Source organism: Miscanthus floridulus, chromosome 1 (genome assembly GCF_019320115.1).
Source record: "Miscanthus floridulus cultivar M001 chromosome 1, ASM1932011v1, whole genome shotgun sequence".
Taxonomy (NCBI): Eukaryota; Viridiplantae; Streptophyta; class Magnoliopsida; order Poales; family Poaceae; genus Miscanthus; species Miscanthus floridulus.
The window spans coordinates 218908-245496 of record NC_089580.1 but is presented as its reverse complement, the minus strand read 5'-3'; positions in this window follow the sequence as shown (position 1 = coordinate 245496).

Below are 26589 nucleotides of genomic sequence, written 5' to 3'. Positions count from 1 at the left end.
AATAAATCGAAACATTGTTTCGGCTGATTTATTGTGAGAGAAAAACAATGTTCCGACTGAAGAAATAAGCTGAAAAGTACGGATTATAAGACAAGCGAACAGGGCCAACGTAGGAGAGTATCCACAGCTTTAAGAATGCGATCACAAGTATAGATATCAAGCACAGAGGTACTAAATGGTAAACACTAGACAGTACTCGTAGCACCGCAGAGCAATAGGCCCCGTTCGGCTTGCTGAATTTTGGTTGAAACTGGCTGAAAAATAATATTCTTGCTGAATTATTGTGAGAGAAAAATATTATTCCGACTAAAAAAAAAAGTCGAACAAGCCATATATAGGATAAGCCGAACGGCGCCGTAATCCCCACCCTGCTCCCGTCCCAGTCACCACGGCATAGCCCCCGGCGGGAAGAGCAGTATTACTCCATCCACTGGAGAGGAAATACGTAGTAATTCTAGCATGAAAATATTCCATGCTTTGCTTTAAACATAATACTCACATTTACTTTGAATATCGGTAGCAATTTATAGAAATTCAGTCAAGTTTAAGAGAATCTGACTGGTGTGAGTCACAAAAGCAAGCTTGATCGGCGACGTCAATGATGGATGACGTCACGACGGACCACGAGACACAGCCACACAGACACAGGAGGACACGAGAGGCATCAGCCTGGCGTGTGGTTTGGGAGGTCATCGTTCAGGGACTACTCTAGTGTGCTGTGCGGCAACAGTGCAGCAAGCAGTGACCCATCACTCCATCAGATCGACCCCTGCCCGGCTGCCCTAGCTTGAATGCATGCGCTCCCATCAGGAACAGGAAGGCATATTCAAGGCTGGGGCATGGAACTCATGACTCGTGCCAGAGAAGAGAGATCTCACGGAATCCATGGCCTATCCTGTCCTGGCGACTGGCGTCCTCCGGCGTGAATCCATGACGCTTTTGGCCGCAGTGTACAGCGATCTTTTTTCAATCTCATCAGCGACAGCTAAACTACTGTAGCTTTCTTTGACAGGATCATACTCCGTACGTACGTGACTACTCCTGCTCCGTAATTCTCCTTCACAGAGTGAGAGTAACGGAAAGATACCTGTCGCTCTAGCAAGCTCATTTATTCCTGCGACCATGGCAGGATCGGACTTGAACACACGCCCATTAATTGCACTTGCACATCCGTTAAAGAAACGGTTTGGATTGAACATGAACTACTACTGCACGGGCTGGCTTCGGTCTCGTTTCCAAAAGAATCGAGATGTGAAACCAGCACCCCCACCTTTCCGTTACAAAATCATCCAGCTTGAGCCTGCATATGTACGTACAAACTCTGGTCCGATCCCAGAAACGCGAGATGCAGTTCTCGTCTCTCGATCACGCTGCTGCTAAATACGAGGGCGTACGGTATGTGCGGAAGCGAACGCAGGCAAACGTCGTGAAGCCGACGCCGTGGTACTTGCTGCCCGTATCCGCCGGCCGGATACCGTTGTCCAGGCCGATGGCACCGCCGGCCGTGGCCCACAGCGCGGTGCCGTACGTACGCCAAACAAACATGCATGTCGTCCTTTGCAGGCACGCACGTACAGTACGTGACAAGGACGGACGCTGAATTCCATTCACAACCACATTCACCGCATGACGGGCGGCCGGCCGGCCGGCGGCCGATAGGCGCCGTCGTTGCACGGGTCGGCGGTCGCTCAGGCGTGACGCTAATGCCCCTCCGATCCTACCCTGAAACCGGCCGGTAAGCAGCTCCATCTCTCCGCTGTCGCCTCGAACTACTGCTCCCTCTGGCTCAAGCAGTAGGAGTACTCATAGGGGCGTGTTTGATTCTAACTTCTAAACTTTAGTTACGGTTCCATGGGATATTTGACACATGCATGAAATATTATATAGACTATTTATAAAACTAAATGCATAGTTTGTGACTAATTTACGAGACGAATCTTTTAAGCCTAATTAGTCCATAATTTGACAATGTGGTGGTACAGGAACATGTGCTAATGACGGGTTAACTAGGATTAATAAATTCGTCCCGTGGATTACTGACGGATTCTATAATTTGTTTTTTTATTAGTATCAGAGCACCCCTGTATAACACCTCCTAAACTTTAGTCACTGGATCAAACACCCCCTATGGAAAATACAGGATTTCCGGTCCTTGCGGGAAAAGGAGGGAAACTGATACTCAATTTAAAGTGAGTAAACAGAATTCCATACTCGATCTCATAGATCCCTATAGAATTCTGTGGAAAGCCGTATTCGATGAAAGTCGTATGTACGGCTTGGAGGGAGATCTTTCCTATCTTTCGAGATCCACTCTACAATATGGGACCAAAAAGCCAAAAAAAAAATACTCGATCTCAACAAGATTATAAACGAATACCGTAAGGGGTGAAGGATAATTTTTATATTATTCAAATTATTATTTATTGATTGATTATATATTTTTTAGATCCATATTCATTTTCATTTGCAAATACGAACTCTCTTGCATTTCTTAACTGTGTATGTATGTCCCCGTCGGAGCCGGACAGGGCGTGCGTGTTCTAGATAGTGTTGGACGATATACGTACTAGTATATGAGTTAATGAATACGGAGTATAGTCATGTACAGTACACACGTATGCACATCCCATCCCTACGACAGAGACTGGCAGCCCGGCACAGGCAGCATCTCCATCATCAATCAATCATCATATAGCTAGTAGCTACACAAGTGGTAGTGCAGTTCCCTATCTTCTTTTGCTCCTTCTCCGTCGGCCGTCGCTTTCTTTAATTAGTTTCCAAAGTACTACCAGACTTCTTTAATTAGTTTTATTATTAAGAGCGTGTTTAGTCGCTCAAATTTAGAAATTTAGGCTACCGTAGCACTTTCGTTTTTATTTGGTAAATAGTGTTCAATCGTGGACTAATTAGTCTCAAAACGTTCGTCTCGTAATTTTCAACCAAACTGTGCAATTAGTTTTTTTTCTCGTCTACATTTAATGCATGCATGTATCGCAAGATTCGATGTGAGAGGTACTGTAGCACTTTTTAAAATTTTAGGTAGAAACTAAACACGCCCTAACATACTAATACCAGATATTTTAATATGACACCTCTTAGACTTTTAGTTCCTGCCTGTCACTACCTCTAGTCTAGCTCATTAATATCTATGCGACCACACTACAGAATTAAACAAGCCTCATTGATTTCACACCGTTTAATAAGTCACGGCTTGGCTTCAATGCGCGAACTGACTTGTTTTGATTTCCGAGGGACTTAATGACCAAACAGTGTACGTCTCCAGGTCCTAGTAGTAGTACTACCAAGCAATGAATTGAAAATAGTACTACAGCTAGCTGGAGCATACGGAGTAGCACTGTACGGAGTACTCCGTATATAGTAGTACTGTGTACAGGAGAGTAGTACGTACGTACGTACTTCGCTTACAATTACAGAAGTATTTTGAGTACAACTCGTCAAATACGCTGCAGTACATTTGTTATGAGCTTCTCATCTAGGTGACTCTAATCATGGGTACCTGACTGTACATGTTTGTGCATGCGGGCAGTACTTTATATCTATTTTTGGGCTTACAAATCTTCTTTAGAAATTTCAGCTTTGTGCTATAAAAAAAATGCAAGAATACATGTTTTCCAGGTAAAGAGCTACATTATGAAAACGTAGTTTATAGTGTATTCGATGATACTAATTTAGTACTATAAATCTTGGCAAGTACTCTTTTCAATAAATTCCGTTAAATTTAAAAGCTTTAACTTAAGACAACTCTAGAAATAGGGTAATTCAGGAATGGAGGTTAATTCAGTTTACTATGTTTGTCTGTACCACACTTCATACACAGGCACAATGAAATTCGAGTCCCAAGAAAAAAACAATATATTTATATATAGGAGACGAAAAAAGAAAAAAATAGAAGAGATGAGAAATAAATAGCCCATAGTCTCAACTTTTTGGAACATAAAGAGAACGATTCAAGGAGTCAAGATTTCATTCATACCCATACACTTGCAACCGTGACGGCCGCAACACCCTAGACGCTCGCAGGCGTACCCACGACAACCCGGGAGAGGGAGTTAGCCGTGGCTATCACCCTCTCCGTGGCGGACGCTACGACAGCGGCGAGGACCGAAGCCCGAGCCCTGGCCAGCCGGGGCCTCAGGCCTTCGGTCAACACATCCTCAACGTTGCCTTCCCACCAAGGTATCAACCACCAACCAACATCCCGAAGCACTCTGGGGAGACGAACCGCGGACTATGGCTCGAGGATTATTGGCTTTCCTACCAAGCCGGTGGTGCGGATAATGACAATTTCATTATTCGCAACATTCCATTGTTCATGGCCGATTCGACACGAACATGGTTGGAACATCTGCCATCCAACAGAATCCAGAGTTGGGTGAACCTGAAAGAGATCTTCGTAGGGAACTTCCAGGGCACAACAAGCACCCTAGGAACCCATGGGACCTCAAGAACTACCAACAGAAGGCCAGTGAGACCCTCTGTGGGTACATCCGACGTTTCTCCTAGCAGTACAACAAGCTACCTAACGTCGCCAACGCCGACGTCATACGAGTTTTCCTGTCTGGGACCACCTACGAGTCTCTGGTTCACAAGCTGGGACGCAAGGACCCACGAACCACTAAGGACCTCCTAGACATCACCACCAGCCATGCCTCGGGTGAAGAAGCGGTCTGAGCGATCTTCGACCGCCTCAAAGGCAAGGCGAAACAGGACGAGGACGCCGGCGAAGGCACCTCTAATCGTCCCGCCAAGAAGAAGAACAAGCAGCGGCGTGAGGGCTCTCTCGTGGTCGTCGTAGACCGTAGGGGTGGTCGGAAGCCCATGGAGGGCACTCAGAACCATTTCAAGAAACTGCTCAAGGGACCATTCCCAAACCATGTCTTTCCCGTTAAGCACCTGTATAAAGACAGCAACCTCATGAAGTGGTTCTTGTCCGGAGGCTCGAACAATGGGGAGCATGGGAAGGACCCTGACCCGACCACAGATGACGCCTAGGGGAAAGATGGTGGCTTTGCGACGCCAGATGGCTGCCTCATGATCTTTGGAGGGTCAGCGGCCTATGACTCCAAGCGTTTCCATAAGGTCGCACACCACAAGGTCTATATGATTGAACTAGCCATGCCTGCCTTCCTCTGGTGGTTAGAGTCCACCATAACCTTTGACCGGACCAACCACCCGGAGTGTGTCCCATAACCCTAGAGATATCCGTTCATGGTTGACCCGATCATCGGTACAAAGTGGCCCACCAAGGTACTAATGGATGAGGGCAGCGGCCTCAACATCATGTATGCCAAGACGCTCGACACCATGGGCATCGACCGAGCGTGCGTCTGGCCAACCGGAGCACCTTTCCACGGTGTCGTGACTCGAAAGCAGGCCTTGCCACTTGGGTAGGTCGATCTGCCCGTCACCTTTGGGGGTCCGTCCAACTATAGGACGGAGACCCTCACCTTCGAAGTGGTTGAGTTCCACGGAACCTACCACGCCATCCTAGGATGACCCTGCTACGTGAAGTTCATGGTTGTCCCCAACTACACCTACCTCAAGATGAAGATGTCGGGCCCAGGCGGGTTCATCACTGTCGGCACCTCCTTTCAGCGCACCTACGATTGCGAAGTCGAGTGCTGCGATCATGTCACAGCAATTGTCGCCTCTGCAGAGTTTGCAGCTCTCAAGAAGGAGGTCACCGAAGAAGCACCCGACCCCAAGTGTCCGACTAGGTCCTTTGAGCCAGTGGAGGGCTCCAAGGAGGTCCTCGTAGACCTTAGGAGCACCGAGGGTGTGGGGGTATTAACCCCTATACCCTTACGGCTAAGCTTGGGCTAGCCCAGATCGATGGTTTCGGCCCACCCGAAAGACGACGTGCGGCCCAGTTAACCTGATCGGAGTCCCGCACAAGGAATCAAGACGGATTTGGCGACCAAGCAGGATCCTGGTTGGTTAGAATAGGAATCCTTATCCGGCCACATATGGCAATTGTAACTGACTAGGATTAGTTTCCAAGTCTGTAACCCTGCCCCCCGGACTATATAAGGCGGGCAGGGGACCCCTCTAAAAAACATCTCTCATTGACATACAGCAATACAAAATAGACGCAGGACATAGGTATTACGCCTTCTTGGCGGCCGAACCTGGATAAAACCTTGTGTCTGTCTTGCGTCACCGTCTTGTTTGGGGCTTGCGCATCTGTCTGCCGATAATCTACTACCTTGGGCATACCCCTAGGTAGACTGCCGACCATATTTTGTCGACAGTGGCGTGCCAGGTAGGGGGTGTGCGTACTGCTCTCCAGGCAAACAAGACGGTCATCATCTTCGGCTCCATGGCTATGCCCAACGGCCTCACATTCACCGTCGGCCAGATCACCTGGACTACCGGCGCCAACGACTCCATCGCCAAGGCCACGGAGGAGGCGTGGATCCAACCTACGCCGACGACTACTTCACCTGCATCGGCTATGGCTCCGACCACGGTGAACACGGCTCCGACCACGGTGAATACGGCTCCAACCACGGTGAACATGGCTCCGACCACGGCGAACACGGCTCCGACCACGGAACATCTGGCTCCGACCATGCCTACAGCCATGCCGATAACCCGTCATCCGCTTCCCCGCTATAGAGGAAAGCAGATCGACAACACCGACCTGCTCGACTCCATCGATCGGGTCAGCATCAAACTCGCTGAAACCCTAGCTCTGGTAAGTACGGTTCAAAGCCAACCTAATGAGCAGGTAACAACTCCCCACTACAGATCTATCCGACCAGCTCGGACCAGTCGTCCTGCGTGACTTGGAACAGATCTCGTTGTCATATCTACTCCTGAGGGCCACTTCGCTCGTCGCCGGCCAGCCTTCGCGACGAATCTCCAACTCTGCGAGTACGAAGTCCCGATGGAGAACCACCAGGTCTAGCCCTACGGCCTGCAAAACACTGCCTCCAGCTACGCATGCAATCTACGACACCGCTCGGATCTGTGTCCTATACACCGATCTCAGCCGAAGCCATGCAACATCATCAATATGGTCCGGATTGAAGATTATCAAGAAGGATCCGTCCACACGGTCCGAGAGGGTGACTCCAGCTCCTCATCCGGCATCGCATCCAATGCATCAGTCCACACTGAGCTTCAGCGTCACGGAGATGAAGGCGTCAAATACGATCTGGACCTACCAGACCACGCCCCGGGTTTCTCCCAATTTCCGTCTTTCCCGCCAAGACGGGGGGATTTGATCCATGTTGTCAGCAATGATGAGCCGCCAGCAGTCGGCGAAACAGAACAAGAAAAGACTGCACGCGAAGCACGCAATATTGACCGGTTTAATCGCCGGCAAATCGAAGCTGAAGCAGACCAGGAGGCATGACGCATAAGGGTCCAACCACGTGACCTCAACAATGCTTTCGATAGGGTGGGGGACAAACAAGTCTTCAAGACCCCAAGCGCCAACGTAGCCATCGCCATGATGACAATGCAGCGGCTGCCCAACACTCCCGAGACCTAAGCAGTCCATGATGACATACAAGCTTATCTGACGGCTGCTATGGCTCAGACCGCAGAGATGAATCAAGCCCGGGCTCCATCCATTTCAGTTGAATCAAGCCACAGCCGCCAATACTCAAGTCGCTCATAGCCACTCAACCGACGCGGCTCGCACAACAACGACCCGTCGGACAACCGTCAAGGCGGGAACGGTGGTCATGATGGTGGTCGGGACGAAAACCACCGCTAGGAGGATAACCGCCACGACGTTCGAGGTGACAACCGCCGAGATAACCGCGACGATCGCCGTGATAACCACGGTCGCAGGGCTAATCCAGATGGCAATCGAGATCGCCGCGATGGCAATAACGATCTCCGCCATTACCTCGGTGGACGTGATCTGCGTGCTCGCATCAACCAGAGAGCCAACGATCGTGCATCCCATGAAAGCTATCGCCGTATGGAGTATGACACCGCCCACGGTCCACCGGGTCTAAAGCAGTTCACTCCACACCTTCGTCAAGTCATATGGCCCAAGAATTTTAAGCTCGAGAAACTTCAGAAGTACGACAGCAAGGAAAACCCCGAATTATGGGTCATGCTCTACGAAACTGCATGCCGATCAGCCATGGCCGACGAGCACATCATGTCTAACTACTTCCCAGTCGCTGTTGGTCATGCAGGTCACCAATGGCTGGTTAGCTTGCCGCCAAACTATTTTGACTCTTGGCAGGAGCTCAAGCAGGCCTTCATCGATAATTTCATCGCTACTTGGGAACAACCCGGCAACAAGTACGATCTGCAACGGATCCGAGATCGGGAAGACGAATCACTGCGCGAGTACATTTGGCGTTTCTTGGAGATGCGCATCAAGGTCCTGTCAATCTCTGACAATGAAGCAATCGAGGCTTTCGTCACCGGCCTCCGCTTCCACGACGCCCTAAGAGACAAGCTCCTCCGGAAGAGACCTGAATCAGTCACAGCGCTTTTGGCCACCGCTAAGAAATACGTGGACGCTGACGACGCTAAAAAGATAATCGTTGAAGAAGCAGCAAGGGTTCCACGCTCCGACCACCCTCCAAACCGCGACGATTACCGCGGCAATCGTGGTCGGAACGACAATTTTGACCGCCGCAACCAGCGCAATGACTCCTGCGACCATCGTGACCGACGTAATCAGCGGCGCAACCGCCATGACGATTACAGGAGCAAGCGTGCTCGGGAAGACGACGGCGAGGTCAATACCGTGAAAAAGGGCGGCGGACGTCGTAACTATGAGGACGACTACGCCAAAGCATTAAAGGGGCCCTACCAGCTCCATCCTAAGTCAAACCACACCATGGAGAATTGCCGCGTCCTCAAGACTATCTACACACATCAACAGGCCCCGGATATGTCCGACAAACCTAACGACGCGGGGAAATAGTGCAACGAGGACAACGACGACGACGATGCAGACCCTCGTCATAAATACATCAAGCCGACTGATCGCGTGCACACCATCATCGGCGGCAAGGTGTCCATTGAGACCAAACGAGAACGCAAGCTGCTCGCCTGCGCTTGCTTGAACATGGCAAACACCGACAACCTTCTCACCGATCCGCGGCTCCCTCCGTGGTCTCACCGTGAAATCTACTTCAGCAGGAAGGACCAATGGACCGCCATACCCGAGCCAGGGCATTTTCCCCTGGTCCTCGATCCTTGTATCAACAAGGTTTAGTTCGATAGGGTACTGATCGACAACGGCAGCTCCATTGACATACTGTTTAAGAACAGCCTACCTACTCTGAAAATAGCCTAGGCGGACCTGAAGCCGTACGAGGCACAGTTTTGGGGCGTTCTCCCCGGATAGAGCTCCACACCTCTCGGGCAGATCACGCTACCTGTGCAATTTGGGACTCCGAACCACTTCCGCACCGACTACGTCAACTTCGTGGTCGCTGACTTCGACGGCACCTACCATGCTATTCTTGGTCGATCGTAGCTCACCAAGTTCATGGCCATACCTCATTACAGGTATCTGGTGCTCAAGATGCCTACTGAGAAAGGAGTTTTAACCCTCAGGGGCAACGTATACGCAGCTTATACCTGCGAGGACGACAGCTTCAAAATAGCAGAGGCCCACGACCTCTCTATTTGCATGGCCGAGACCATGCTCGACGCTAAGAAGACCTCGGCCGACCACCTGGAGATCCCAGAGCTCGAGGCTCCGCGCAAGAACATCAGGTCCAAGGAGCACAAGATGATCCAGCTGGTCGATGGCGATCCCAGCAAAACAGCCCTCATCGGGGCCAACCTGGATCCCAAATAGGAAGACACGCTCGTCAGGTTCTTGAGGGGCAATGTGGATGTGTTTGCATGGAAACCTTTCGACATGCCCGGTGTACCTCAAAACTTGATTGAGCACTCCTTAAATGTCAACAGCAAGGCCAAACCAATCAAGCAGAACCTATGACGTTTCGCTCGCGACAAAAAGGAGGCGATTACGGTAGAAGTTACACGGCTTTTGGCAGCCGGATTTATCAAAGAAGTGTATCATCCAGAATGGTTAGCCAACCCGGTTCTTGTACGCAAAAAAAATAATGAATGGAGAATGTGCGTTGATTACACTGATCTCAACAAACACTGCCCTAAGGACCCCTTCGGCTTACCTCGCATGGACGAGGTCGTAGATTCAACCACCGGTTGCGAGCTGCTTTCCTTTCTCGATTGCTACTCTGGTTATCACCAGATCGCTCTCAAAAAGGATGACCAGATCAAGACATCTTTCATCATGCCTTTTGGCGCCTACTACTACACGACTATGTCGTTCGGGCTCAAAAACGCCGGGGCTACCTACCAACGAGCTATACAGGCTTGCCTCAACGACGAGATAAAAGACGACCTCGTCGAGGCTTATGTGGACGATGTAGTTGTCAAAACCAAGGAAGCACGTACCCTTGTTGACAACCTGGAACGCACCTTTGCAGCCCTCAATACGTTCCAATGGAAATTAAACCCAAAGAAGTGTATCTTTGGTGTTCCTTCTGTCATACTGCTCGGCAACGTCATTAGCTACAATGGCATACGCCCTAACCCGGAGAAAGTCAAAGCTGTCTTAGACATGAAGCCCCCAAAAAAGGTGAAAGATGTCCAGAAGCTTACCGGATGCATGGTCGCTCTAAGCCATTTCATATCAAGATTAGGAGAAAAAGGGCTACCGTTCTTCAAACTGCTAAAAGCATCCGAGAAGTTTGAGTGGTCGGAGGAAGCAGACACTGCTTTCACACAGCTAAAAGAATACCTCACATCACCCCTGGTACTTACTGCTCCCAGAGAAGACGAAACTCTCCTGCTTTACATTGCGGCAACTGATCGGGTGGTTTCCACTACAATGGTGGTCGAGCGCGACGAGCCGGGCCACGCCTACAAGGTACAGCGGCCAATTTATTTCATTAGTGAGGTACTCAACGAATCCAAGACCAGGTACCCACAGATTCAGAAACTGATCTACGCCATATTGATAACATCCCGAAAGTTGAGACATTACTTCGACGGATATCGGGTGGTGGTCATGACCGAGTATCCTTTGGGGGACATCATTCGCAATAAGGATGCGAACGGACGCATCGTCAAATGGGCAATGGAGCTATGCCCCTTTTCCTTGGAATTTGCAAGCCGTACTACAATCAAGTCTCAGGCACTCGTCGATTTCATCGTCGAGTGGACAGACTTAAGCACGCCTGCCTCTCCGGGATCCGGTGAATATTGGACGATGTACTTCGACAGTTCTCTCAACATTGACGGTGCGGGAGCAGGAGTTCTTTTCGTGTCACCATCCAAGGAGCAGCTTCGGTACGTCCTCGGGATTTATTTCCCAGCATCTAATAACGCCGCCGAGTATGAAGCATGCCTGCATGGTCTACGCATTGCGGTTGAGCTTGGTGTTAAACGTCTCTATGTCTACGGAGATTCGGCTCTAGTCATCAACCAACTCAACAAGGACTGGGACACGACCAGTGAAAAGATGGACGCATACTGCAAATCGATAAGAAAGCTGGAAGGCAGGTTCTATGGCATCGAGTACATACATGTGGTCCGGGACAAGAACCAGGCAGCGGATGCGTTGTCAAAGTTAGGATCATCCCAAGCCAAAATCCCACATGGCGTATTCGTCCAAGACCTGCTCACGCCTTCCATTGAAGACAAAGATTCAACGATCGACAAAGCTTCAGACCAGCAATTAGTGGCTACGGTTCCGGCAACAAGCACAACTGAGCCGTTTTCGACCACTCATGAGACAGAGTGGAGGACACCTTTCATCAAGTACTTAATAGATGGTAGCGGTTACACTGATCGAACAGAAAATGAACGACTGATGCGTCGCAGTAAGCAGTATCTGCTCGTCGATGGCAAGTTATGGCGCAAAAACGCAAAGGAGGAAATCTTGATGAAGTGTATAACCCAGGAGGAAGGTGAGCATCTCCTGGACCAAATCCACTCTGGCTCCTGTGGCAACCACGCGGCCTCAAGAACACTGGTCGGTAAGGCTTTCCGAGCAGGGTTCTATTGGTCGTCAGCAGTAGCCGACGCAGAGAAGCTAGTCCGCCGCTGTGAGGGTTGTTAGTTCTTCGCCAAGAGAATCCATGTTCCAGCACATGAGATCCAGATGATTCCAGCCTCTTGGCCCTTCGTGTGCTGGGGACTGGACATGATCGGGCCTTTCAAACCGGCTCCTGGGAAGTTCACATGCGTCTTCGTGTTAATTGACAAATTCTCTAAGTGGATAGAATACATGCCTCTAGTACAAGCATCCTCAGAGAAGGCTGTCACGTTCCTCGACCAGGTCATCCACCATTTTGGCGTACCAAATAGCATCATTACTGATCTAGGTACTCAGTTCACCGGGAACGCCTTTTGGGACTTCTGCGATGAAAGGAGCATAGTAGTAAAATACATCTCGGTGGCGCATCCTAGGGCTAATGGACAAGTCGAGCGGGCAAATGGCATGATCTTGGACACACTAAAGAAAAGGATATACAGAGAAAACAACAAAGCTCCTGGAAGATGGCTCAAGGAGTTACCAGCCGTGGTCTGGGGCCTCCGAACTCAGCCCAGTCGTAACATCGGCGTCTCACCATACTTTATGGTTTACGGCGCTGAGGCAGTCCTCCCACCAGATATAGCTTTCAGGTCAGCACGGGTAGAGAACTTCGACAAAGGCAAGGTCAATGAAGTATGGGAGCTAGAAGTCAATAGCGCAGAGGAGAAAAGGCTTGATTCTTGCGTACGCACAGCCAAATACCTTGCTGTTTTGCGTAGGTACTACAACAAGAACGTTAAAGAGCATTTCTTCGTGGTCGGGGACTTAGTCCTGAAGTGGAAGACGAACTAGGCTGGTGTCCACAAACTCGCAACCCCATGGGAGGGACCCTTCATGATCAAGGAAGTCACACGTCCAACGTCTTATAGGTTAGCTCACCTGGACGGCACGGACGTACCAAACTCATGGCACATCGACAAGCTTAGACGTTTCTATGCTTAACTACTGAGATATGTACTCTACTTGTATTTTCAATTTACTTTAATAAAGCAACTATGATTTCTCCGACCACTCTAATGTGTCACTCCGAATTTTATGGCTATTCTAACTTAAGCCAGTACAAGCCGACCACCACTCCTTCTACGGTTTTTGGAGCAGGCCCTGTCCCCGGTTCCTCCCAACACGTGCACGGGATCTGCTCTCTACGTTGCGGGTGATCGGCAGGTCCCCCCTGGTTTGACTTGTCTGTGTCCACGTGTGCATAGGTCATAGTACCTCACACTCCGACCACATGCCAAACTAGGGCCGCACAAACTTTTTAGGATGACGTGTCGAGCAAAACGGTACAACAAAACAGAACGTTAACACGTTCCCACTTAGTTACACCAACAAAAAATTTCAAGCTTAAGTGCATTTTGTATAAAACAAACAAGCTTATAATGATATACAGTTACGTTATTACAAGCTTGCCTGAAGAGGCTCAAGTTTACAATAACACAACTATGTCCTCCTTCTACAGCTCTAAGCCTATTACATTGGCTGGTCGGGGCGCATGGCATTTACTGCTCGCCGCCTCTGATACCCTACTCGAGTCTCGGGGACTCTTGAGCTAGTCAAGCTGAAGGGGATGGCCCCACCGGTGCCTGGCTGGTCGAGACCGCAGGCTTCGTTGGTTGGCTTGCAGCTGATGGCATTTCCAGCTGGCTTGTCGATGGCATACCCTGTACAGGTGCTGTCCCACCTCCGCACAGGTTAATATCGCCAATTATCTTTGACGACAAGTCCAACTGGGCTGTCCGAAGCTCTTCGGCCTTGTCTAGGTCTATCTCCTTTGGGTACCCAGCCTCTAGGCATTTGAGATCGATCAGGGGGTAGTGAGCACGCACCATGCTTAGCACATGGGCACCCGTGTACTCACCCGCCTCCTTCACGAATTCTTGGAACCATCCCCATGCTTGTTTGCATCTCTCGACCAGTCCGAGCTGGGGCGTCCTTAGCTCTTCCTCTGTGAGCACCGGGTTGATAAGGTCGAGGACGGGCACAATGCCAGTTGCCATTTCTTGGCACCACTTGTTCCACGTGTCCTGCTCCTCGGTGGCCTTGAGGCATCATGCTTTCCAGTCGTCACGCTCCTTGATCACGGCCTCTAGGTGCCTCTTGGCATTGACTTTCAAAACTAAACATAGTACAAGACATCAAACGTGATGACACGACAAGGCAAGGTGGGCAATAGAATGAGAAAGGTGGTCTGGAATGCTTACTTTTTAGGTCATCCTTCATTCTGGTAGTGTGGTCTTGGAGTTCAGACTGGCTGCGTGCCAGTCTCTCGTTGTCCTCCTTCAGGCGACCACATTCTGCGGTCACACGGCTATTTTCCCCTTGGAGGCAGGTCACTTCAGCTTCTAAACCTGCATTACAGCTATTACTGCCAAGAACACAATAACGCAAGTCCTACACTTGCTATGATACGGTGAAAACTTACTTGTTCTCTCCCGCTCTTTGTTATTGAGCTGGCCGACCAGGTTTTGGTTCTGTGCTTCTCAGTCTGTCCTCTCCTGGTCGGCGGCTTCAAGTTGGCGCCGTAAGCATTCCACTTCAGCCGTCAGCTCCTTATTGGTCGTCGTGATTCCTTCTATCTGGTCGAAGCACCTTTTTTGGTATCTTGCAGTTTTCATCAAGTCCTGCATACAGACAAGCTACGTCAGACAGTTCGACTACACAACAGGGTCAAGGATTCAAGCCAAATATACCTGGACTTCCGTCACCAGACGCTTGGCCGCCCGTTCGACTCTTAAGGTCTCTTCGACCTCTGGGATTTCCTCATGCATGACCCATTCGTCGTTCCGATAGCGCGACACATATACATGTTGTCGCCTATCTTGGGGACGGCCTAGGACTTCTTCCACTTCTTCCTCTTCAGCCTCCTGTTCGGGTGGCGGCGCTGGTCTGGAGTTTGCAGACTCCATGACCACCAGGGCTTTCCCACGAGCCGTCGCATCGGCAAACATGTTCTGGGCAACTTCTGGCTGCTGCTCCTCGGCTAGATCCAGCTCCCTTGGCGCCATGGTATCCGCCTCAGTAGGGTTTGTGCTTGGAGCACTTGTATTCTGCTCGGTTGTCTTCTTGACCAGCTGCTCGGGGACTGGCGTCTGGTCGTCCGCCTGCTGAGGCCCAGGCGGAGTCCCTGCCATGGGCTCCTCCACGGCTGGCTGCTGGGTAGTTTGTCCTGCCGTTGTTGGTGAAGACGTTCTGCACCTAGCTAGCTGGTCGGGGCTTTCGGTGGATGCCGATCTAATGCATTCAGAGACAAATTCAGAAGATAATAGTATCCAATGCAAAGTGCAAGCTTACATCAAAAATATAGATACTAACAGCTTCGACTTGCGGAAGGATGTGGCGAAGGAACGTCTCCTCGATCGCCCCTGCTCCGCTTGCTCGGCAGTTTCCACCGGGACTCTTTCAACCTCCGATACGGGCGTCGGAGTATGATGCGGCATGTTTCCTTCGTCTGTCCTCTGTGTTGTAGTGGTCGGTGCTATGACCACTACTGGCCCAGAGGAGCCACCCTGCTCCGTCGGTCCTACCTGCCTTCTCCTTTTTCAGGGGACGAGCCGGAAGATGTCCGCATCCTCTGCTTCGTCGTCCGACAGGGGGAAGATGACTTGACGTCGTTTGCTGGCAGCCGGATGCTTGCCAGCGGCTCTGGTCGAGGCGTCCTCTACAGTCTCGAGTACCGCCCAGTGAATGTCGTTGGTCCTGGCGCTGGTCTGGGCGGCTGGGCCGGTAGCTTGCGGCCATTCTACACTGAGGGGAGGCGACACGAACACTTCTGCCCGGTCACGCCCATTACACTGAGACACAAAATGGGGGCAAACAGTTATTTTCTTGATATAACATGACTCTACAGTTAAAAGGAGGCATCATTTACCTTTGGGGGAGGTCGAGCCAGCTTGAAGGCGTGCTCGATGGCGTTCAGCGCAACATAATTGGGATCGGCCAGGTTGAATAGCTCCCCAATCCTGGCCTTGATCTCCGTCTTGTCGAGCGGCTCTTTCCTGGTCTTTGTTGGATCTACGCCTCCTTGGTACTCGAAGCCAGGATGAATCCTTTTCTGGCATGGCTGAATTCATCGGCTGATGAAGTTGCCTACCACGCTCGGGCCATCAAGCCTTCTCCACGGGATCATCCCGAGCAGTTCGGCGATCTGCTCCAAGTTCTCAGGCTTCTCCGACCAGCTATTTTTCTTCTCTGGAATTAGTCCCACGTCGCACAGAGTGATGGTGTTTGGCTCTTCATGGATGTAGAACCACTTCTTGTACCACTCGTCCAATGAGGTGTTCCAGGGGCAGTGCAGGTATTGGGCCTTCATGCCGTCACGTAGGTTCAGGTAGACGCCTCCGGCGATCTTCGAGCCACCGCTCCCTTTTTTCCGAAGACAGAATAGGTGGCGAAAGAGGTCGAAATGGGGCTGGAAGCCACCATACGCCTCGTAGAGATGGATGAAGGTAGAGACAAGAAGAATCGAGTTGGGATGCAGATTACAAATCCCAATCTCGTAGTACAAGCAGAGACCCTGAAGGGAAGGGTGCACTGGAATCCCAAAACCCTGTTTGAAGAAATCTTCGAAAACCACAATCTCACCTGGTTATGGATCGGGGAAGCTTTCTCCTTTCGGTGCGCGCCATCCAGTGAGTGCCTTGTTGTGGAGCACCCCCATGGCGACGAGGTCTTCGATGGTCTGCTCGTTGCTCCGCGACTTCCACCACTCCTTCGCCATGATTCCGCCTTTCTTCTGGGTGTCTCTCCTCGCCATTACTCTGTCCTTTTCTAGGGGGGTGGATGCGGTGGCAAGGGGATTTGGCGATGTTTATCGGAGGAATAGGGTTTGGCAAGAGGAAGACGAAGGTGGCAGCGGCGAATGACAATGGGGAACGGTGTCAGTAGCTTGCCCGATCTACATTATAAATAACGAAGAGTTCCATCGTTTCGTCCGCCCGAGTTTCTTGGGAGACGTGCGCATGCGCAGCGGACGGTTGTTCACACCACCTCGAGATCTATGCCAATAAACACGCCCCTTCATTTACAGTGTATGCGCCTTTTCGCTGATAAAGTCAGAGAGCCCACACTAACACACCTCAATACAGGTGTCAACCGACTGTTTGCCGAAAAAAAAATAAGACGACAGAATGATGTACTATACCTATTTGCTTTGTTGACCAGACGTGTCAGACTGGACTTGGCAGAGAATAGAGAAAAATAAATACACCAAATAATAGTACAAGCAGCGCACGTAATCGTGGATTTGCCCTGACCACTACTATGCTCGGGAACTGCCCAGAGCACTACTGTGCTCGGGGACTGCCCAGACCACTTCTGTGCTCGGGGACTGCTCAGACCACTCTCGTGTCCGGGAACACCTCCGACCACGGTGACTGCTCCGACCATACTCAGGAACTGCTATGATCACCACTGTTCTCGGGGACTCTCCCGACCACTTCTTGGAGTTTTGCTCTCCTCAGCTACATGTGGTTTGTACTCACATACAGTTGAGAGACATTTGTTTGGACCTTGCTGCAAGGCTCATACTTCGCCTTCCAACAAGCTCGGGGACTACGTCGGTACGATGCACCTGCCGGTGCATCACATTTTGCCTGTACGGCAATTCGGTTTTCAACTAAACTACGAATTCTTTTTAGACCCTGGCACCACGTGCCTACGTCACCTACTACTAGGCTCGGGGACTAAGTGGGCACACTTCACCTTGCGGTGAATGTGTTTGTTTTTTTACCCCTACGCTTTTGATGTTCAAGGACGTTATGCTTCAAGACCACTTACATTTCTTTTCAGAAATAAAAGTGGGCACACTTCTCAGGACAGAAATCTTTTTCTTTTTTCTTAAGAGCACCATATATTCTTCGGACAACCTACTTCTCCGGTGATGATGGTCGTCGGAGGCGTCAAGGATTCAAGCCTCACTTGTCAGAGAAGGTAAAAATGGCGTGTCGCAGCATAATACATGATGCTCGGGGACTAGCTGTGGGGGTATTAACCCCTATACCCTTACGGCTAAGCTTGGGCTGGCCCGGATCGATGGTTTTGGCCCACCCGAAAGACGACGTGCGGCCCAGTTAACCTGATCGGAGTCCCGCACAAGGAATCAAGACGGATTTGGCGACCAAGCAGGATCCTGGTCGGTTAGAATAGGAATCCTTATCCGGCCACATATGGCAATTATAACTGACTAGGATTAGTTTCCAGGTCAGTAACCCTACCCCCCGGACTATATAAGGTGGGCAGGGGACCCCTCTAAAAACATCTCTCATTGACATATAGCAATACAAAACAGACGCAGGACGTAGGTATTACGCCTTCTTGGCGGCCGAACCTGGATAAAACCTCGTGTCTGTCTTGCGTCACCGTCTTGTTTGGGGCTTGCGCATCTGTCTGCCAATAATCTACTACCTTGGGCATACCCCTAGGTAGACTGCCGACCATATTTCGTCGACAGAGGGCAAAATGGTGTGCATTGGTACCACGCTTTCCTCCGAATAGGAAAGCACGCTCGTCGGCTTCTTCCACGCCAACAAAGACATCTTTACATGGAAATCCTCAGACATGCTAGTCATTCCGAGGGAACTCACCGAGCATGCCTTGAAAATTAGCCCAGGCTCCAAGTCGACGAAACAACACCTACTTCGCTTCGACGAGGGGAAACACAGGACCATCGATGAGGAGATCACAAAGCTTTTAGCGGCTGGATTCATCAAGGAAGTGTACCATCTAGAGTGGTTGGCCAATTCCATTCTTATACAAAAGAAGAGTAGGCAATGCAGGATGTGTGTTGACTACATGGGTCTCAACAAAAGCGTGCCCAATGGATTCATTTCCTTTGCTGCGCATAGACCAAATAGTTGACTCTACCTCAAGGTACGAAACCCTCTGCTTCCTTGATGCACACTCCGGATACCATAAAATCATGATGAAAGAGTTCGACCAGCTCATGACATCTTTCATCACCCCCTTCGAATTGTTTTGCTACATCACCATGCCATTCGGTTTGAAGAACGCTGGGGCTACATACTAGCGATGTATGCTCAAGTGTTTTGGGGACCTCATCGGGCGGACCATTGAGGCCTATGTTGATGACATCGTGGTCAAGTCCAAATGGGCTGACCACCTTGTAGCCGATCTTGAGCAGACCTTTGCAAAACTCTGAGCAAACGACATCAAACTCAATCCCGAGAAGTGCGTTTTCAGGGTCCCGAGGGGCATGCTGCTTGGTTTCATTGTCTCCGAGCGTGGCATTGAAGCAAACCTAGAGAAGATCTCAGCCATCACAAGGATGGGCCCAATTTAGAACATAAAGGGAGTACAACGAGTTATAGGGTGCCTCGCCGCGCTTAGCCGCTTCATCTCGTGCCTCGGTGAACAAGGTCTCCCCCTTTATCGACTTCTAAAGATGGCCGACCACTTCGAATGGACTTCCGAGGCCCAGGAGGCACTTGACATGGTCAAGCTACTTCTAACGAAGGCCCCTATCCTGGTTCCTCCTACCGATGAGGAACCCCTTTTGCTCTACATTATGGCCACCACACAAGTGGTCAGCGCCACCCTGGTAGTGGAGCAGGAAGAAGAGGGGCACGCCCTCAAAGTACAATGCCCTATGTACTTCATTAGTGAGGTCCTATCCGACTCAAAGACCTGCTACCCCCAAATCTAGAAGCCTCTGTATGTTGTCCTCATCACCAAGAGAAAGCTACGCCACTACTTCGAGTCACATCCGATGACAGTCGTGATGTCCTTCCCCCTTGGTGGGGTCATTCAAAACTAGGATGCCATGGGAAGAACCACAAAATGGGCACTCAGGCTAATGGGTCAGGGCATTACGTAAGCCTCTCGGACAGCCATCAAGTCCTAGGTGTTGGCTGATTTCATCGCGGAATGGACCGAGGTCCAAATGCCACCAGCGGTACATGATCCATCTCCATTTCCCCTCCTCCAACAATGTGGTCGAATATGAGGCGCCCATCAATGGCCTATGCATTGCCATCAAGTTGGGCATCCGATGCCTCGATGTTCGAGGAGATTCCTAGCTGGTCGTCAACCAAGTTATGATGGAGTCAAGCTACCATGATGCCAAGATGGCCGCATACTACCAAGAAGTCTACCGGTTGGAGGACAAGTTCGACGGCCTCGAGCTCAATCACATCCCGAGGCGCCTCAACAAGATGGCCGACGCACTTGCGAAAGTAGCATTCGTCCAAGAGCCAGTGCCAATAGGCATCTTTGCCAGTGACTAGCACAAGCCCTCGGTTCACTACAAGGGGTCGAAACAATGCGGTAACGGTCCATCCAATCCAGGCCCGAGGGCTGACCAACTGTCGGCTCCATCCAGCCCCGAAGTCATGGAGCTCGAAGAGGACCCAGCAACAGAGCCTGATCCTCTGGTCGACTGGAGGGCGCTCTACCTCAACTACCTCCTCTGTGACGTGCTACTGATAGATAAGATGGAGGCTCAATGGCTCGCACGTCATGCCAAGTCCTTTGTTCTTGTGGAGGGCGAACTCTACAAGCGAAGCCACACCAGGATCCTACAATATTGCATCCCCATCAAATAGGGGAAGCGTTTGCTGAGCGATATCCACGGTGGGATCCTGCAAGTGTATGGGTATGAATGAAATCTTGACTCCTTGAATCATTCTCTTTATGTTCCAAAAAGTTGAGACTATGGGCTATTTTATTTCTCATCTCTTCTTTTTTTTTCTTTTTTCATCACTTTTTACGTCTCCTATATATAAATATATTGTTTTTTTATTGGGACTTGTATTTCATTATGTATGTGTATGAAGTGTGGTATAGACAAACATAGTAAACTGAATTAACCTCCTTTCCTGAATTACCTAATTTCTAGAGTTGCACATACTATTGAGTGATCCGAGAGGACCATAAAAGGAGAAACGTGGGTTATGATTTATTTTTAAAATATTATCGAAAACTCCAAAGTGACTTGAGGAGGGGGAGGATAACTACCTCAAAGTCAGAATTGTTCCACTTCTTGTCAGGGACCAATAGTAGGGTACCCGAAGAGGAGGAGTTGATACCCATCGACGCTAATTCATCAGAGCGATCAACAACGCGACTACATTTCTTAGTGGGCCCCACCTCGTACAAACCACCAAGGTTGCAGGCTCCATTTTGTCTGATCGTCCAACCCATGAGGGTTGGGAATGCCTCAGGCTGACTCCCGAGGGACGGCTCCACCTCGCTCGACGTCTGAGAGTTGTCTCCGTCTTGCCCGACCCCCGAGGGTTGGCTCCGCTTCACCCAATGTCTGAAGGATGGCTTCGCCTCTAAAAGGTCCTAATGGCTAGAGGGGGGGTGAATAGTCTATTAAAATTTCTACAACAACATTTAGCAAACTAGTTAGACAATTATGAGGCGAAGCAAGTATTGCGCTAGCCTACTAAAATATTGCGCTAGCCTACTAAAATTGCAAGCCACCTACCACAATTCTAGTTTATATAGTTTCTATCCACACAATAGCTATGCCACTATACTAAGTTAGTGTGCTCTCAAAGACTAACTAAAGAGCCACACTAACCAAACTAACAAGCTCTCACAACTAGCTACATTAAAGAGCTTGACAACTAGTTTGTGGTATTGTAAAGAGAAAGAGCAAGATTGTTATACCATAGTGTTGAGGAGTGAACCAATCAATCACAAGGATGAATACCAATCACCTCAGAATCAAATGATGACACAATGATTTTTTACTGAGGTTCACTTACTTGCCAGCAAGCTAGTCCTCGTTGTGGTGATTCACTCACTAATTGGCATCACACGCCAAACCCTCAATAGGGTGCCACACAACCAACACAAGATGAGGATCACATAAGCCATGAGCAATTCACTAGAGTACCTTTTGGCTCTCCACCGGGAAAAGGTCAAGAACCCCTCACAATCACCCTGATCAGAGCCAGAGACAATCACCAACCTCCGCTCGATGATCCTCGCTGCTCCAAGCCATCTAGGTGGCGGAAACCACCAAGAGCAACAAGGGAATTCCGTAGCAAAACACGAATACCAAGTGCCTCTAGATGCAAATACTCAAGCAATGCACTTGGGTTCACTTCCATCTCACAAAGATGTTGAATCTATGATGGAGATGAGTGGGAGGGCTTTGGCTAAGCTCACAAGGTTGCTATGTCAATGCAAATGGCCAAGAGAGTGAGCTAGAGCTGGCCATGGGACTTAAATAGAAAGCCCCCACGAATAGAGCCGTTGGGCATCTCACTGCACTAAACACGAAGCGACCGGACTCGCTGGTCGATGTGACCAGATGTAGGACCCCAGCGTTCGATTGCCTGATGCTTGCCATGTGTCATCGGTTACAAACGCTAATCGCCCGATCTCAACGGTCATCAGTACATTTAAGTAGTGACCGAACACGCTGCTCAAAGTGACTAGATGCACCAACACCAGCGTCCGATCATTTCTAGTAAGGTACCAGAAGCAAAAAAATCACAATCAAACGCGTCCGCCCATGCCCGACCGGACACACCCAATGTCTAGTCACTTAACGTCATCATACGTCATACTGACCGGACTCAGGCCCTGAGCGTCCAGTCATTTCTCGCACCAGCGTCTGGTCATGAGACCGAAACCGCACACTCACTGCTACCACTAACTAGATGCACCGGTCCTACCGAGACCAGCGTCCGATCACTTACAGTGACCTCCGTCTTTTCTGTATAGAGCGCCGGTGGCACTATCGGACTGTCCGCACTCTACGGGCGGACACTCCACCGGTGAAGTTCCTAATGCTTGCTCAAAAGTGCCAACCACCAAATGCATCACCTTGTGCACATGTGTTAACATATTTTCACAAATATTTTCAAGGGTGTTAGCACTCCACTAGATCCTAAATGCATATGCAACGAGTTAGAGCATCTAGTGGCACTTTGATAACCGCATTTCGATACGAGTTTCACCCCTCTTAATAGTACAGCTATCGATCCTAAATGTGATCACACTCACTAATTATCTCGATCACCAAAAACAAAATGGCTCCTACTATTTACACCTTTGCCTTGAGCCTTTTGTTTTTCTCTTTCTTCTTTTCAAGTCCAAGCACTTGATCATTACCATGGCATCACCATCATCATGTCATGATCTTCATTTGCTTCACCACTTGGAATGTGCTACCTATCTCATGATCACTTGATAAATAAGGTTAGCACTTAGGGTTTTTCATCAATTCAACAAAACCAAACTAGCACTTAGGAAAGTGCCCGACGTATGAGGGCTGGCTCTGCCTTAGCCGACCCTCGAAGGTTGGCTCTGCCTCACCTAACATCTGAGGGCTGGCTCCGCCTCGCCCGACGTCTACGCGTGACTCCTCCATAGCGACGCGCGCAGGTAAAGTAGGGCACTCAAGTGAACCGTAATACCAAGGACCGTACCCCACACACCTACAGGAAAGTACCATTAGGATATGACAAGAAGGGCGCTTTGTGACCTTCCATACATGTCAGAGCCCAAACAATGTTGTAGGCGCCGACATTTGTCTTACAGTGTTGTGGGCGCCGCCATTTGCTCTCGAGCACGGATCCTGATGGAAGCTCACAACAACCACTATAGTCCAGGAGAAAACTCGTATCACCTATAGTAACAGACATGTAGTCACTGCATTGTCTGCTCCTTATATGGCCATGGATCAGCACGCTAGTCCACCACGCGTGCTCGCCGGGGCAGGATAGGACTTGATAACTCGCTGACAATGCTAGGACATGGCATCGTCAGCGGACAGAAGCTTAGTGTGGCCCTATTAGGGTCAGCAGACATGCGCCCAACATGGGGCTATCCCTGTTGTACACCCTAGGTGTTAGCCTTGCATAACTTGACTTGCATAGCATGAGCATGATCATCAAGCATTCATAAATAAGCATTTACAATTGAAACATTGCATTGAAACATATGCAACATTTGCTTGTTATTGCATGTTTCCTAGTACATATGCAAATGATCATGAGTGTATGCATGTATTTAGTTGATATGGATCACAACAACATGTAGCAAAACATGGGTTAGCAAATAAGGCATTGTTCATGAAGGTCACCTTTCATGAACCAACACTTAAGATTCCCTATGATTAAACTAAATAGCACTATGAGTGACTAATACATAAAATGATTATATGAACTTGCAATTAGCCTAAACATGTTTAGAGTATCATTATGAATAACTTTGATATTCATGGTTAGGGGTAAATAGGTCATTAAGCCATAGTTTGAAGTGTATCATCATTTGAATGTGACATGTTTGACCAAGTTTGAACTAGGTGTTAGAGACCTTGCATGGAGGAGGTCATTAAAGCAAAGTTGTAGTGTTTGGCAAGGGGAACAACTTTTATTTTTGGGTCATTGACTGATTTAGCTTCTAACATGCTTGAATTTGGATCACAAAAATCAGTAGAATAACAAATTCAACACTTAGCAATTTTGCTAAGTCCTGTGGAACTCACACCCTGACGAGCCAACATTTGGGATGATATAACTCGGGTTCGGTTGGGAATTGGCACGAGCACCTTGAACAAGAATTGGAGCCAGTACATGGGTCTACAAAAGTTGTTTAGGTCGGTCGCACGATGGAGCTACGGTTTAGCTGAAAAATCATCGTCAACTCACGCTGTCAGGCGTGGCCACTACTTAACTGACGAAATGAATCGCTGTCTTCGGTGGCCGACAGGAACAGAGTCCATGCGCCGCGTGGTGGCTGGCAACGGCCGCGCGTCGTCGGCGCCTCGTCGTGTGTGGCCAAGGCAGGCCAGAGAGCGCCTTAACATCTCCCGCACCCGGCCGCACTCAGCCACGCTCTCTCCAGTTGCCTCGCCTTGGTCTCCTTCTTCACCCGCCATAGCAGCCGCATCACCGAGCTTTTCCCCACATTCGCCATCGCTATAGCCAGCGCAAGCTCACACCGAGCCACCCATTCATCACCACAGCAGCACCACCAGCTCTCCAGCAACCTGCTGCGTCCATCCGTGTGTCACTGACTATGTTTGGTAAGCCACAGCGCCGTGCAAGTGCTCGTCGGAGCCCCGCCGCCAACTCCGTCGTCATGGCCACGCCGCCACAGTCCACCTATCACTATGCTAGTTGGTGCGCTAGGTTCCCCGTAGCTCGTAGATACTTATCCGCGCGTTTGGTTGAGCCACCAAGGTCGTCACCGGCGTACCGCCATCATCCCGCCTCGCCGTGCCGCCATGAGCGCCGCCACCGTGTATAGTTTCGTCGATAGTCTCGGCCAAGTAGATCAATAGGTCCAGGAAGTCGTAGGGATCACTGGGTGAAGATGTCACTGCCGGCAACCTCGCTGTCGACGAGCTCTGGCCGCGCTAGCGTTGTGCAGCGCCGTGCCCTGTTTTCGTTTCGCTGACGTGTGGGGTCGTTTGACTCACGGGTCCCATCGGTCAGCGACTATAGAGAGAAGGCTAGCTTATTTAAATCCAGATTTTGTGCTGTTTTGTAAATTTTGTATCTGGAGTTTGGGAGATCCAAATTTGTTGGTTCAAATCTTGTTAGGATCTGAGTGAAGTATAGTATTTAGGAAAAATATGATATTAGCAAGTTTAGTAAAGTTTTTGGGAGTTTTAAAATGAAGCTTGAGATGTGTTTTTAAATGCATGTAAACTTATTTATTTTATATCTAGAGTTCCTGTGATCCAAAAATTCTGAAATTTTTGTGGTAAGCTATTCTTGACATACATGAGCCCTGGTAACAATTTGAGGATCAGTGCATGCATATATTTGTAGTTATAGATTTTTCTTTTATAAATAGGTATCCTTGTATGAATTTTCAAAAATTATTTAGGAATCCAATATTCAAGAAATTTGTTGGAGGTTATCCTAGTACCAAAAGGATGCTAAGAAAAATAGGAAATCTATTGCTTGACACTTTTCACTAGGGTTTTCTATTTTTGCTATTTTAAGCCTTTCTGCCTTGTCGTTTTTGTATAGAATGTTTTACTTTATAAAATGGCATGAAACTTTTGCAGTAGTCTTTTGGTAGCATTAGTAAGGCACTGTAAATTTTTAAGAATTTATGATGCACATTGGATATATATTTATTATTTAACCTATGTATCTAAATAAAATAATAAATGCATTTAAAGAAATAGTTTGGGCTTCACCATTATAATTTCTTGAGTGTATTTGGTATGCTTAAACTGTTGGTAGACTTTGTGTTGTCAAACTTTGAATGATTACATGAAGTAGAAGTATTGTTACTGTGTAATGCGAATTGGAAGGATTTCGGACAGATTCTGGAGTTTGATAAGTTGTATGATAAAAATGATGATTACTGTAAAAATAGTTAATAACAAAGTTGTAGATAACTTCATCATATGTCTTGTGTTAAAATTTCAAGACCATAGGTCAAACGGTTTAGGAGTTACGGTTGTTTAAAGTTAGCTTGTCCGAATTTACTTGCTCTCTGGAAATTTTGGACAGCACTGATATGATTGTCTGATTTGGCTAAGATAAGTTGTGAATTAGTTTTTGTGAATTAAA